Raw genomic sequence first — 13,867 nt, forward strand, 5'->3', positions numbered from 1 at the left:
AGGTAGAATACAGAGTCATTACAGAGGATTTTTCCCCACTCCAGTCATTGTGCTGTTCCCCTATCCGACGCCTAAATAAATTATCTCAGACTGCTGACTAAATGGAATTCACAGACGCTGAAATAAATTCATAACCTGGACCCCAAAAAAATGTATGACACAGGCCTAAAATGCATACCCCAACATGTAACTTCAGACCCCAGGCCACATTAACTTATACTGCAAACTCCAAAGGAAACACAGATCCAAGACTGCCTCTCCCCACACAGCTCAATCCCCTCAACCTCCAATCTCTCGAGTGCACCTCCTCCGTACTCCTCCATTCTCTATAGTGTGCACCTCCTCCGTACTCCTCCATTCTCTATAGTGTGCACCACCTCCGTACTCCTCCATTCTCTATAGTGTGCACCACCTCCGTACTCCTCCATTCTCTATAGTGTGCACCACCTCCGTACTCCTCCATTCTCTATAGTGTGCACCACCTCTGTACTCCTCCATTCTCTCTAGTGTGTACCACCTCCGTACTCCTCCATTCTCTATAGTGTGCACCACCTCCGTTCTCCTCCATTCTCTATAGTGTGCACCCCCTCTGTACTCCTCCATTCTCTATAGTGTGCACCACCTCCGTACTCCTCCATTCTCTATAGTGTGCACCACCTCCGTTCTCCTCCATTCTCTATAGTGTGCACCCCCTCTGTACTCCTCCATTCTCTATAGTGTGCACCACCTCCGTACTCCTCCATTCTCTATAGTGTGCACCACCTCCGTACTCCTCCATTCTCTATAGTGTGCACCACCTCCGTACTCCTCCATTCTCTATAGTGTGCACCACCTCCGTACTCCTCCATTCTCTATAGTGTGCACCACCTCCGTACTCCTCCATTCTCTATAGTGTGCACCACCTCCGTACTCCTCCATTCTCTATAGTGTGCACCACCTCCGTACTCCTCCATTCTCTATAGTGTGCACCCCCTCCGTACTCCTCCATTCTCTATAGTGTGCACCTCCTCCAGGTAACACAGAGGGGACACAACCAGAGTGACACTGCCAGGAGCCACACTGTGTGACAATGTGAGTGCGATGTGCTGCATCACCGGCTCTCACACACACCTGTCCTAGCTGATCTGCCTCTTTCTTGCACAGTAAACGCTTAGGGGAAGATTTATGAAAGGGTGTAAATATACACCTGGTGTAAACTGCCCATAGCAACCAATCACAGCTCAGCTTCCAGCTCTGGTAAAATATAAGAGGAGCTGTGATTGGTTGCTGTGGGCAGTTTACACCACGTGTATATTTACATCCTTCTTCTATGCCCCATATTTTTCACTTCAAGTCCGATCTGTGCCCCATATATTTGATTAAAGCCCCTCTATGCTCCAATTACTAGTGTCCCCCCCACAGTGCCCCCACCAGAGAAAAAAACAAACAAACAACAACTCTCCTGTGACCCGTTCCTGCAGCTCCTCTCCCGGCAGCGCGTGTCTTTTCTCTATAAGGCATCAGTGTGACTTCTGGTGCTGCATGGTTTTGCTGATGGCTTTGTAGTCCTAGTCCTACACACTACTTACCCCACCTGACCCCCCCCCCCCCCACACACACACACACACTACCCCACCTTAACCCCCCCCCCCCCCCCCGGACCGCCTGGAAAACTGGGATACAGCCATAGCCATAGGCTGTATCCCAGTTTTCCAGACAGTCCTCCGGCTGTATCCACCCTCTCCACGGAGCGGCCAGACAGCGGGAATCAGAAACCGATAATTCAGGTTCTTACAAACCCGAACCTCAGCCGGTTCGCTCATCTCTACAGTAAAGTTAGTAGGTATGTGGGTTGCCCCCTGTATATAGAATCCCCTGCTGTGCTCCCATATAATAATAAGGCCACCTGTGCAGTGCCCCAATAGTAATAATCCCCCCTGTGCTGTCCCCATAGTAATAATCCCCCCCCCGTGCTCTGTCCCATAGTAGTTATCCCCCTGTGCTGTCCCCATAGTACTCCCCCTGTTCTGCACCCCCATAGTAATCCCCCCGTGCTGCACCCCCATAGTAATCCCCCCGTGCTGCACCCCCACAGTAAGCCCCCTGTGCTCTGCTCCATAATACAGCCCCCATTCGCCCCACGCCCCCCCCCCCCCCCCGCATCGCCAAATACAAACAAAAACATTATACTCACCTTATTCTGAAATACAGCGGGTCCTTCTCTCTTCTGATTTCCTCGCAGGCCGTATCCTCCCAATAAACTTGCGGTCCCGTGGGCTGTGGGTGGGCGGCACTATCGTCAGTCTGAGCATGATGTTTTGGAGGGGCGGCCGCTGACAGGGGCACACTAATTAAGATCCCCCCCCCACACTCACACACTACCCTACCTGACCCCCACACACACACACTCACACATTAGCCCACCTGACAAATCCCCCCCACACTCACTACCCCACCTGACACTCCACACACACTCACACACTACCCCACATGACCCACCACACTCACACACTACCCCACCTGACAAATCCCCCACATACGCTCACACTACCCCACCTGACAAATCCCCCACTCACGCTCACACTACCCCACCTGACAAATCCCCCACACACACTCACACTACCCCACCGGACAAATCCCCCACTCACGCTCACACTACCCCACCTGACAAATCCCCCACATATACGCTCGCAGTACCCCACCTGACAAATCCCCAACTCACACTACCCCACCTGACAAATCCCCCACATACGCTCACACTACCCCACTTGAAAAATCTCCCACTCACACTATCCCACCTGACAAATCCCCCCCCACACACTCACACTATCCCACCTGACGAATCCCCCCCACACACTCACACTATCCCACCTGACAAATCCCCCCCAAACACTCACACTCACACTATGCCACCTGACAAATCCCCCACACACTTACACTATCCCACCTGACAAATCCCCCCCACACACACTCACACTATCCCACCTGACAAATCCCCCACACACACACTCACACTATCCCACCTGACAACCCCCCCCCCACACACTCACACTATGCCACCTGACAAATCCCCCCCACACACACTCACACTCTCCCACCTGACAAATCCCCCCCTCCCCTCTCCACTCCTCCACCTGACAATCCCGCCCCTGCCACCGCCTCCCCCCACCTGTCCGAATCGGCGCTTCTGCCACCTCACCCCTCCGTGGCCTGCTCCTTCCCCCGCAGCCCGCTTTTTTCCGTGCGGCCCGCTCCTCCCACCGCAGCTTGTCCCGTCCTGGCCCGCTACTTTCACCGCAGCCCGCCCCTGCTCCTGGCGTGCTCAACCAATCAATGTGGAACAGGAGCGTGGGGCCGCTGCGACTGGCTTTTGTGCATGTACAACGCGTGCGCCACAGCCAGCCAAAGCAACCCCACGCTCCTGCTCCGAGTTGATTGGATGAGCACGCCAGGAGCAGGGGCGGGCTGCGGTGGAAGGAGCGGGCCAGGACGGGACGGGCTGCGGTGGAAGAAGCGGGCCGGAAGGAGAGGAGCGGGCTGCGCGGTGGGAGGAGCGGGCCGCATCGGTGATTTTTTTTTTTTTTTATTGTGCAACCCGGGCGGCCCACGGACTGGTAATCCGGCCAGCCCAGCGGGCATTTGCCCGGCTTGCCAGATTACCAGTCCGGGCCTGCCGTCTATCCTAATACAAGCGATCCGGGCAACGGGGGGGAGTAGGTCGATCTCCCCTCCGAGAAGTAAGTGAACATTGGTTTATCTTTCCTTTCATTGTATAATAGAGCTGGTTTAGAAGTTGATCGCTCCCCACTTATACATTTTTCTTGTGCTTGTTGCCGCTTTCATCCACCTATACGAGCCAGAGCTCTCAACAGTGTCCGGAGGGTGCAGCGATCCCAGCAGAAACCATTGGATCCATGTGTATTGCCGTTGTTTCTTTGTGAGTGGTGTTTGCACCACTCACTAAGTGTAAGTGTGTTTTTTCTTTGGTGCCTTTTTTTGAGTTTCTATCTATAAGAATCTAGCCGCTCCCGCAGTATTTTTTCTCTATTTTTTTTCCAGTAATTAATAATTATATCAATTACCTGTCCTGCTATTCTTCCATTCCAGCTTCTGATAGGAATGTTTGCCTCCTCGCATTTTCTTTCTTCTCTTTGTCCGCCTACAGTAGAAAATAAATCACAGGTGTGATAATATGTTCCTAGAATGGAGATCCTAATATATATGTAACACTCTAAAGACACTGCTCCCATGACCCTGCTTTGTTGTGTCCATACCCCTACCCCAGACTGGTCACCCTATATACCCTTGCCCCCACCCCAGACTAGTCACCCTATATCCCCCTGCCCCCACCCTAGACGAATTATCCTATATCCCCTTGCCTCAAACCCAGACTGGACACCTTGTACTACCCTGCCCCACCCAATACTGGACAGCCTGTATCCATTTGTCTGAAACCCAGACTGTTAACCTTGTGTCCCTAATTCCAAGCCCAGACTGGTCAACCTATATCCCACTGCCCCACCTTTAACTGGTCACCCTTTATCCTACTGCCCTCACCACAGACTGGTAACCCTGTACCTCACTGCCCCCACCACAGACTGATCACCCTGTATCCTCCTGCCCCCATCCGAGACTGGTAACCCTGTATCCTCCTTCCTCCACCCAGATGGGCCATACTGTTTCCCCCTGATGTCACCCCAGACTGGTCACCCTGTAACCCCCTGCCCAAGCCCCAGACTTTTCATCCTGTATCCTCCTGCCCCCAGCCCAGACGGGTCATCCTGTTTCCATCTGCCCTGTTTCCCCCTAATGTCAGTGTTATAATATTAAGTGTCCATGGAAGATATAGGTCATTAAAAACATATATCTACATGGCCCAGGGACATATTATCACACCTATGCAGGTCTAGACCAAGAGTCTAGCCTGATAGTAATCAGTAATTAATAATTATATCAATTACCTGTCCTGCGATTCTTCTATTCCAGCTTCTGATGGGAATTCTTAGTCCCCTTGCATGTTCTTTCGTCTCGTCGTCTACCTACACTGGAAAGAAATCACAAATTAGTAACTATCATAAAAAATTTTATTGTAAAAAGACTATAGTAACTTTTCACAACTTTAGCATCCTTGCTACCTACCGACCTATCTTGTTGACTGCCTGGCTGCAACTAAACTGCTTGCCTGTCTAGCAGTTATATATGTCATCACAGCCTTGATGACATCATAGAACACTTTTGTGGCTTGCTAGCTGTAAACAACTTTATCTATTTGCTCTATTCTGGCATGGTATTGGAAGCAAAAAATATGCTTTAGAAAAAGTACATTAGAAATGCATAGCCTCGTATGCACTCACTTAGGAAGGTGCTCACGACACACAGTGTGGTATACAAACTCGGCTAAGCACCCTTTTGGGGGTCTATTTTTTTTAAACACATTTGGGAGCGCAGCAACATATTAGGAGCCCAGGAACATATTATCACACCTATGCAGGTGCAGGTCAGGACAAGAGGGGAAATTCATGAAAGGGTGTAAATATACACCTGGTGTAAACTGCCCACAGCAACCAATCACAGCTCCTCCTATATTTTACCAGATCTGAAAGCTGAGCTGTGATTGGTTGCTGTGGGCAGTTTAAACCAGGTGTATATTTACACCCTTTCATAAATCTCCCCTGGGAGTCTAGCCTTATATTTATTAGTAATTAATAATTATATTAATTACCTGTCCTGCAATTCTTCCATTTCAGCTCCTGATAGGAATGTTCATCTCCTTGCATGTTCTTTCTTCTCATTTTCCACCTACAGTAGAAAAAAATCACAGGTGTGATAATATGTTCCTAGAATGGAGATCTTAATATATAGGTAACACTCTAAGGACACTGCTCCCATGACCCTGCTGGACTGGTAACAACCCTGTACTTCACTGCCAACACTACAGACTGGTCACCTTGTACTACCCTGCCCCACCCAAAACTGAACACCCTGTATCCCTCTCTCTCAAACCCAGACAGTTAACCTTGTGTCCCTAATTCCAAGCCCAGACTGGTTAACCTGTATCCCACTGCCCCACCCTTAACCGATAACCTTTTATCCTACTGCCCTTACCACAGACTAGTAACCCTGTACCTCACTATCACCACCCCAGACTGGTCACCTTGTATCCCCCTGTCCCCTCCATAGACGGTTCAACCTGTATTCCCCTGCCCCCACTCTAGACAGGTCACCCTGTATCACACTGCGCCCACCCCAGGCTGGTCACCCTGTAACCCCCTATCCCCTCTATTGATGGGTCACCCAGCATTCCCCAGCCCCCACCCTAGACTGGTCACCCTGTATCCTCCTGCCCCCATCCAAGCTGTTAACCCTGTATTCTCCTGCACCTATCCCAGACTAGTCACCTTGTATCCTCCTTCCTCCACCCGGATGGGTCACACTGTTTCCCCCTGACGTTACTCCAGACTGGTCACTCTGTATCCCACTGCCCTCACCCCAGACTAGTCACCCTGTAACCCTCTGCCCAAGACCCAGACTTGTCATCCTGTATCCCACTACCCCCACCTCAGACTGGGCACCCTGTATCCTCCTGCCCCAAACCCAGAATGGTCACCCAGTATCCTCCGGTTCCCACCTTACGCTGGTCACCCAGTATCCTCCTTTTCCCACCATAGGCGGGTCACCCTCCATATGCCCCAAGCCCAGACTGGTCACCCTATATCCCCCTAATGTCAGCATTATCATATTAGGTGTCCATGGAAGATATAGGTCATTAAAAACATATATCTACATGGTCCAGGAACATATCACACCGATGCAGGTCTAGACCAAGAGTCTAGCCTGATAGTTATCAGTAATTAATAATGATATCAATTACCTGTCCTGCGATTCTTCCATTCCAGCTTCTCATGGGAATGTTCGTCTCCTTGCATGTTCTTTCTTCTAGTTCTCCACCTGCAGTAAAAATAAATCACAGGTGTGATAATATGTTCCTAGAATGGAGATCTTAATATATATGTAACACTCTAAAGATACTGCTCCCATGACCCTGCTTTGTTGTGTCCCTACCCTTACTCCAGACTGGTCACCCTGCATACTGCTGCCCCACCTTAGACTAGTCACCCTGTACCCTTATGTCCCCGCCCCAGATTGGTCACCCTGTATGCTCCCGCCCATCTATACGCTGGGACCACAAAGATATTAGTTTGTGGATGAGGTTGATGGCGGCGCCGAAGGGTTTGGAGGCTGGGCAGTCCTTTCGGGATGGAGCCGGCGGATCTGGGGCTTTCTCGGGGCAGTCAGCCTCTTCCGGTAAGGGCTGCTGCTGGCAGTTTAACAAAAGCCACTGCAAGTTAGGCTCCGACTGCCGGTATAAGCATGAGTGCTCCGGCTGCAGGGGAGAACATGGCTTATCGAGATGTTTCAAGAAAAAAGGTAGAGGAGAAGTTAAATAAAAGAGGGGTGATGCCAGTGAGGTTGGAAAGGATGCCGCCGTATCACGCGCGGTATCCAAATAATGCGGCGGCACAGTTGCTTAGAGAGGGTTTCAGTGGGGGTTTTCGAATCCCGGGCGGGCAAGGGGCTCCGGAGGGGCCGATGCGTAATCTGGCGTCCACGTTGGTTTGGCTGGATATTGTGACTTATAAATTGTTGAAAGAAGTTCTGTTGGGCCGGATGGCGGGGCCTTTTGATACGAGCCCGCTTCCGGGATTGTGTGTCTCCCCTCTGGGCCTGGTGCCTAAGAAGGAGCGGAATAAATTTCGGCTTATTCATCACCTGTCGCATCCGGATGGAGCGTCCGTGAATGATGGGATAGACCCGGAGTTATATGCAGTTTCTTATACCTCGTTTGACGCGGCTTTGAAATGGGTGCACCGGTATGGGAAGGGGACACTGCTAGCTAAAACTAATATTGAGGCAGCATTCCGGTTGCTGCCGGTTTACCCGGAGAGTTTCCATTTGTTGGGGTGTTGTTGGCAAGGGCAGTTTTTGAGGACTTGTGTCTCCCAATGGGTTGCTCTATTTCTTGCGCCTTTTTCAAGACATTTAGTTCCTTTTTGGAGTGGGTGGTGCGACAGGAAGCTCAGGTGGCGTCCGTGTTGCACTACTTGGACAATTTTTTGTTTGTGGGGCCTGGGGGTTCGAGAGTTTGCGCGCCGTTGCTGCAGACCATCGAGCAGTTGGCGCAGTACTTTGGGATTCCGCTAGCGCTTGGCAAAACTGATGGACCGGCTACGGTGAGGCGGTTTCTGGGTATTGTCATTGATACTGAGCGCTGTGAGTGTGAGAAATTGGTGGAACTGAGAGAGGTGGTGAATGGGGCTTGCGGTAGGAAGAAATTGCATTTGCGGAAGCCTCAATCTCTGCTACGGCGTCTCAATTTTGCATGCCGCATTATGCCCATTATTTAACGAAATCCTTTTTGGTGCCTAGGGCTTTGCAGGGGTTTCGGAAGGGGTGTGTGGTGAGGGATGAGCGTAGGCCAGTGTCCCTTTCGATATTGCTTCAGCTGGTGACGGTGCTGCTGTCGGCGTGTTTGTCTGGGTACGAGCGCGGGCTGTTTGCCTTGGCCTTTTCTTTGCGTTTTTTGGGGCGTTTTGAATCTCTGAACTGGTGGGTCGTGGGCTAGTTCAGCGGTTTGTCCCGTGAGTTGTTATCAAGCCTTCTTGGTGGTGGGGCCGCCGGGCGGCGGTTCGCTGCTTAGGCATGTTGACTATACTTTCCTGTCCGTATATCAGTTCATACAGGTTTTTAGGAAGGTTTTGGGGTTGTTGGGTTTGCCAGCATCGGAGTATAGCTCCCATTCTTTTCGAATTGGGGTGGCCATGGAGGCAGCTAGGTGGGGGTTTGCCCCGGAGGTTGTCAAATGGATTGGGAGATAGGAGTCTGACAGGTTTCGCCTGTATGTTTGCCCTCAGTTGTTGTAATTGAGTTTTTTCTAGAATTTCGGGAGCCGGGGGAGTGCTGTTGAAAAGGGGTGCTATTGGTTTTATGTTGTGCCATTGTGTTTTTCAGGTGAACCTCCCTGCCTGGTGTGGATAGCTGGGCACTCTTATGTGTGTAGGGGGAGTGTGCGGGCAGATGTGCGGACCGATGGGCGGCAGCTGGGATTTCCAAGGTTCGCTGGCTTGGTTTCCCTGGCTTGATGTGGACCCGCATGTTGCCTGAGTTACAGTTCTTAGCCGGTATGGATCGTTGTCCAGATATCCTTGTGATCCATGCAGGTGGGAATGATCTGGGGGTGCGGGCCTCCAGGGCCATTATGCGGAACATGAAACTGGATTTGCTCGAGCTATGGTCGTCTTTCTCGGTTATTGTTATTGTCTGGTCGGATATCGTGGCCAGGCGGAAGTGGCGGCAGGCCACGTCTGTGGCGGGCATTAATAAAACCCGGATGAAGATTAATAAAGTGGTGGGGTGTTTTGTGTCCAGGAATGGGGGTTTCGTAGTTTGGCATAGGGATCTGGAGGATGGGTCGGCTGATTTTATGAGCTCGGATAGGGTGCATTTGAATGCTATGGGGCAGGATCTGTGGAACTTGGGGATTCGAGATGGCATTTAGCGGGCTCTGGAGTTGTGGAGGGTCGACCATTTGTAAGGAAGGGGTCACAAATGGTCGTCATGGCCGAAGTGGGAGGGGTTTTTGAAGGCTTTGGCAATTGGATATTTCTGCGGATTGGAGGAGGAGTGATACATTCTCCTCCTATACCTGTTACGGTAGACAATGTCCTGGGGCTGGGGTGTTATCCAGCTATAGTTTGGTCCCCGTGGGTAAGGTCCCCGGGGTGGTTTGTTAGGTCTCCCGGTGGGTGCCTTCGGGTTAGGTGACGGCGGCCGGAGTAAAAGTGGAGACCCCCAGTGTGTTATTATAGTAATGGAGTTGCAATTTGGGACATATAATTATATTTATGTGAATAAATGTTAATAGAACTGAAAGAATTATTTATATGTTATTTAACATGTTATTTATGTTTTAAATAAAGGTGCTGTTGGGGCCTTTTCTTCTAGCAAGGTGTCTGAGTGTTATCAAGGGGAGGGAAGGTTGGTATGTTGCACGGAGAGCTAGACTATCCCTTAGTCACGTATCCCCCTGCCCCCACCCTAGACAGGTTACCCTATATCCCCTTGCCTCAATCCCAGACTGATCACCCTGTATCCGCCTGCCCTCAGTCCAGACTGGTCACCCTGTATCCCACTGCCCCACCCTTAACTGGTAATTTTTTATCCTACTGCCCTCACCACAGACTGGTAACCCGGTACTTGACTGCCAACACTACAGACTGGTCACCTTGTATCCCCCCGTCCCCTGCATACAGAATTAAACCTGTAACTTCCTTCCCCCACCCTAGATGGGTCACCCTGTATCCTCCTACCCCCACCCAACACTGGTTACCTTGTAAACCCCTGCCAAATCCCCAGATTTGTCATCCTGTATCCTCCTTCCCCCAGCCCAGAAAATTCACCTTCCTTCCCCCTGCCCAAGACAGATCACCCTGTAACTCTCTGCCCCAACCCCAGACTGGTCACCTTGTATCCCTCTACCCCAGCACAGACTGGTCAGCCCGAAACCCCCTGCCCCAACCCTAGACTTGTAACCCTGTATCCACGTGCGGCCACCCCAGACCGGTGACCCTTCATCCCCCTGCCCCTACCCCTGACTGGTCACCCAGTATCCTCCTGTATCCACCACAACCTGGTCACCCTATATCACCATGCCCAGAAGCCCAGACTGGTTACCCTGTTTGCCCCTAATGTCAGTGTCATAATATTAAGTGTCCATGGAAGATATAGGTCATTAAAAACATATATCCACATGGCTCAGGAACATATTATCACACCTATGGAGGTCTAGACCAAGAGTCTAGTTATCAGTAATTAATAATGATATCAATTACCTGTCCTGCGATTCTTCCATTCCAGCTTCTCATGGGAATGTTCGTCTCCTTGCATGTTCTTTCTTCTAGCTCTCCATCTGCAGTAAAAAAAAAAAAAATATGTTCCTAGAATGGAGACCTTAATATATATGTAATACTCCAAAGACACTGCTCCTATGACCCCTGCCTTGTTGTGTCTCTACCCGAACCCCAGACTGGTCACCCTAAATATCCCTGCCCCCATCCCAGACTAGTCACCCTGTATCCCCCTGCCCCCCACCTTAGACGGGTTACCCTATATGCTCTTGCCTCAAACCCAGACATATCACCCTGTATCCTCCTGCCCTCAGCCCAGACTGGACACCCTGTACTACCCTGCCCCAACCAAGACTGAACAGCCTGTATCCCTCTGTCTGGCTCCCAGACAGTTAACCTTGTGTCCCTAATTTCAAACCCAGACTGGTCGACCTGTATACCACTGCCGAACCCTTAACCGGTCACCCTTTATCCTACCGCCCTCACCACAGACTGGTAACCCTGTACCTCACTGCCCCCTCTACAGACTGGTCACCTTGTATCCCCCTGTCCCCTCCATAGACGGTTCAACTTGTATCCCCCTGCCCCCACCCTAGACGGGTCACCCTGTATCCTCCTACCCCCACCCTAGACCAGTCACCCTGTATCCTACTTCCCCCACCCAGATGGGTCATTCAGTTTCCCCCTGACGTCACCCCATACTAGTCACCCTGTATCCCACTGCCCCCAGCCCAGAAGGGTCACCCTATTTCCTCATGCCAGGCAGGTCACCTTGTAACCCTCTGCCCCAACCCCAGACTGGTCACCTTGTATCCCCCTACCAAACCACAGACTGGTCACCCTGTATCCCACTGCCCCCACCCTAGACTGGTACCCTGTATTCCACTAACTCCACCTAAGACAGGTGACCCTGAAACCCCCTGCCCCAACCCTAGACTTGTTACTCTGTATTCTCCTGCCGCCACCCCAGACAGTTCACCCTTCATCCCCCTGCCCCTACCCCTGACTGGTCACCCAGAATCCTCCTGTTCCCACCATAGGCTGGTCACCCTACATATGCCCCCAAGCCCAGACTTGGTCACCCTGTTTCTCCCTAATGTCACTGTTATCATATTAAGTGTCCATGGAAGATATAGGTCATTAAAAACATATATCTACATGGCCCAGGAACATATTATCACACCTATGCAGGTCTAGACCAAGAGTCTAGCCTGATAGTTATCAGTAATCAATAATGATATCAATTACCTGTCCTGCGATTCTTCCATTCCGGCTTCTGATAGGAATGTTCGTCTCCTTGCATGTTCTTTCTTCTCGTTGTCCACCTACAGTAGAAAAAAAATAACAGGTGTGATAATATGTTCCTAGAACGGAGATCTTAATATATATGTAACACTCCAAAGACACTGCTCCCATGACCCAGACTGGTCACCCTATATACCCCTTCCCCCACCCCAGACTAGTCACCCAGTATCCCCCTGCCCCCTCCCTAGACGTGTTACCCTATATGTTCTTGAATTACCCACGGAGTGTATAGTGAAGGGAGGTACATGTGAGTGTATGAGCTCCCTAAGAGGCTAGGATTGTATATTGTTTTTTTCCACCCCCTTTTTGTGGGGTGGTAATGGTTTCGCCTTTCTAGATTTTTCCCTAGGTACAGGGGTTCACAGGAGTCCCACAAGTGTCTGGGCAGAATCTGGTAGGTATGGCCCTGATTGGCTGAAGATAAGATTTAGAGGTTGGAGATCATTGATTTGTTAACTTTATTGCCGCACTTTAAGGAGCGAGTGGATAAAAAAGAAAGTGAGAAGGATGATGAAAGTAAGAAGCCACCAGTGGCTAAAACATTCAATAAATGGTTACAGGCATTTTGTATATACGCTTCAGTGTTTGGGGAGAAATTCCCGGATAAATGTGGTGCATTATTTCAACATGTGAATATGATCCTGGATGCATACCGTAATTTTGGGGGTAACGCATGGCTTACTTACGACTAAATGTTTTGTCAAAAAATGACGGTTTATCCAAATTTGAGATGGGGTCAGAAAGTGGGGTTGTGGATAAATATCATGATACCGCAGCGAGCAAGACCTACCACATCTTCAGCAACCAGTTCTTCCTTTCGTAAAGGCATTTGTTTCGCCTTTAACGAATCCACGTGCAAGTGGTACAATTCCTGTAAGTATCGACACGAATGTACTCAGTCTGCAGGAGCGCATCCAGTGTCAATATGTTATAAGAAGATCAGTCAGTCTGCCCAGCAACACAGCACTACCAGGGATGCAATTTCGAAGACCTTGGACTCCAGTGAGTCTACCAAGAATGTTGCCTTGGCTAGAGATCTTCCCAAACCGGAAGACGTCTGATTTGCTGATTTCCGGTTTTGGTGATGGTTTTTATGTGCCAGCTTTCTCAGGTGCAAGGTGTTCTGTGGTAGATAATTTGTGCTTGGCCATAATGTATCCTAAGGTGGTCGATGTCAAAATTTTGAATTTAATCTAGCTAGAGTGAAAGGCCAGTTTCCTTTTCCCACATATTCTAATTTTCGGGTATCCTCCCTGGGTCTGATCCCTTAAAAGAAACCCAACAAATTTAGATTGACTGATAATTCGTCTTTCCCCAAAGGTTCTTCTTTAAATGACTGATCGCACTTTGGTTGCTGTGCATTATAACTCTTTCGAGGATACGTTGGACCTTGTTCGAAATTGCGGTCCTAATGCTATAATGGCAAGGGCAGATATTGAATCTGCTTTTCGTTTATTGTCGGTGTCTCCTGGGGGACTTAATTAGTTGGGTTTTGTTTGGACGGATACATTTTATTTTGATAAGTCGCTATGATTTCAGCTTGTCTTGCTTTTATTTAGAATCTTTTTCTTGTTTTTTGGAGTGGGTTTTGAAAGAGAAAACAGGATTGTTGTTTTGTACACACTATCTTTATGATTTTTTGTTTGTAGGTAAAGGCGATTCAGATGATTGTGCGTGCT

Source organism: Dendropsophus ebraccatus, chromosome 5 (genome assembly GCF_027789765.1).
Source record: "Dendropsophus ebraccatus isolate aDenEbr1 chromosome 5, aDenEbr1.pat, whole genome shotgun sequence".
Lineage (NCBI taxonomy): Eukaryota > Metazoa > Chordata > Amphibia > Anura > Hylidae > Dendropsophus > Dendropsophus ebraccatus.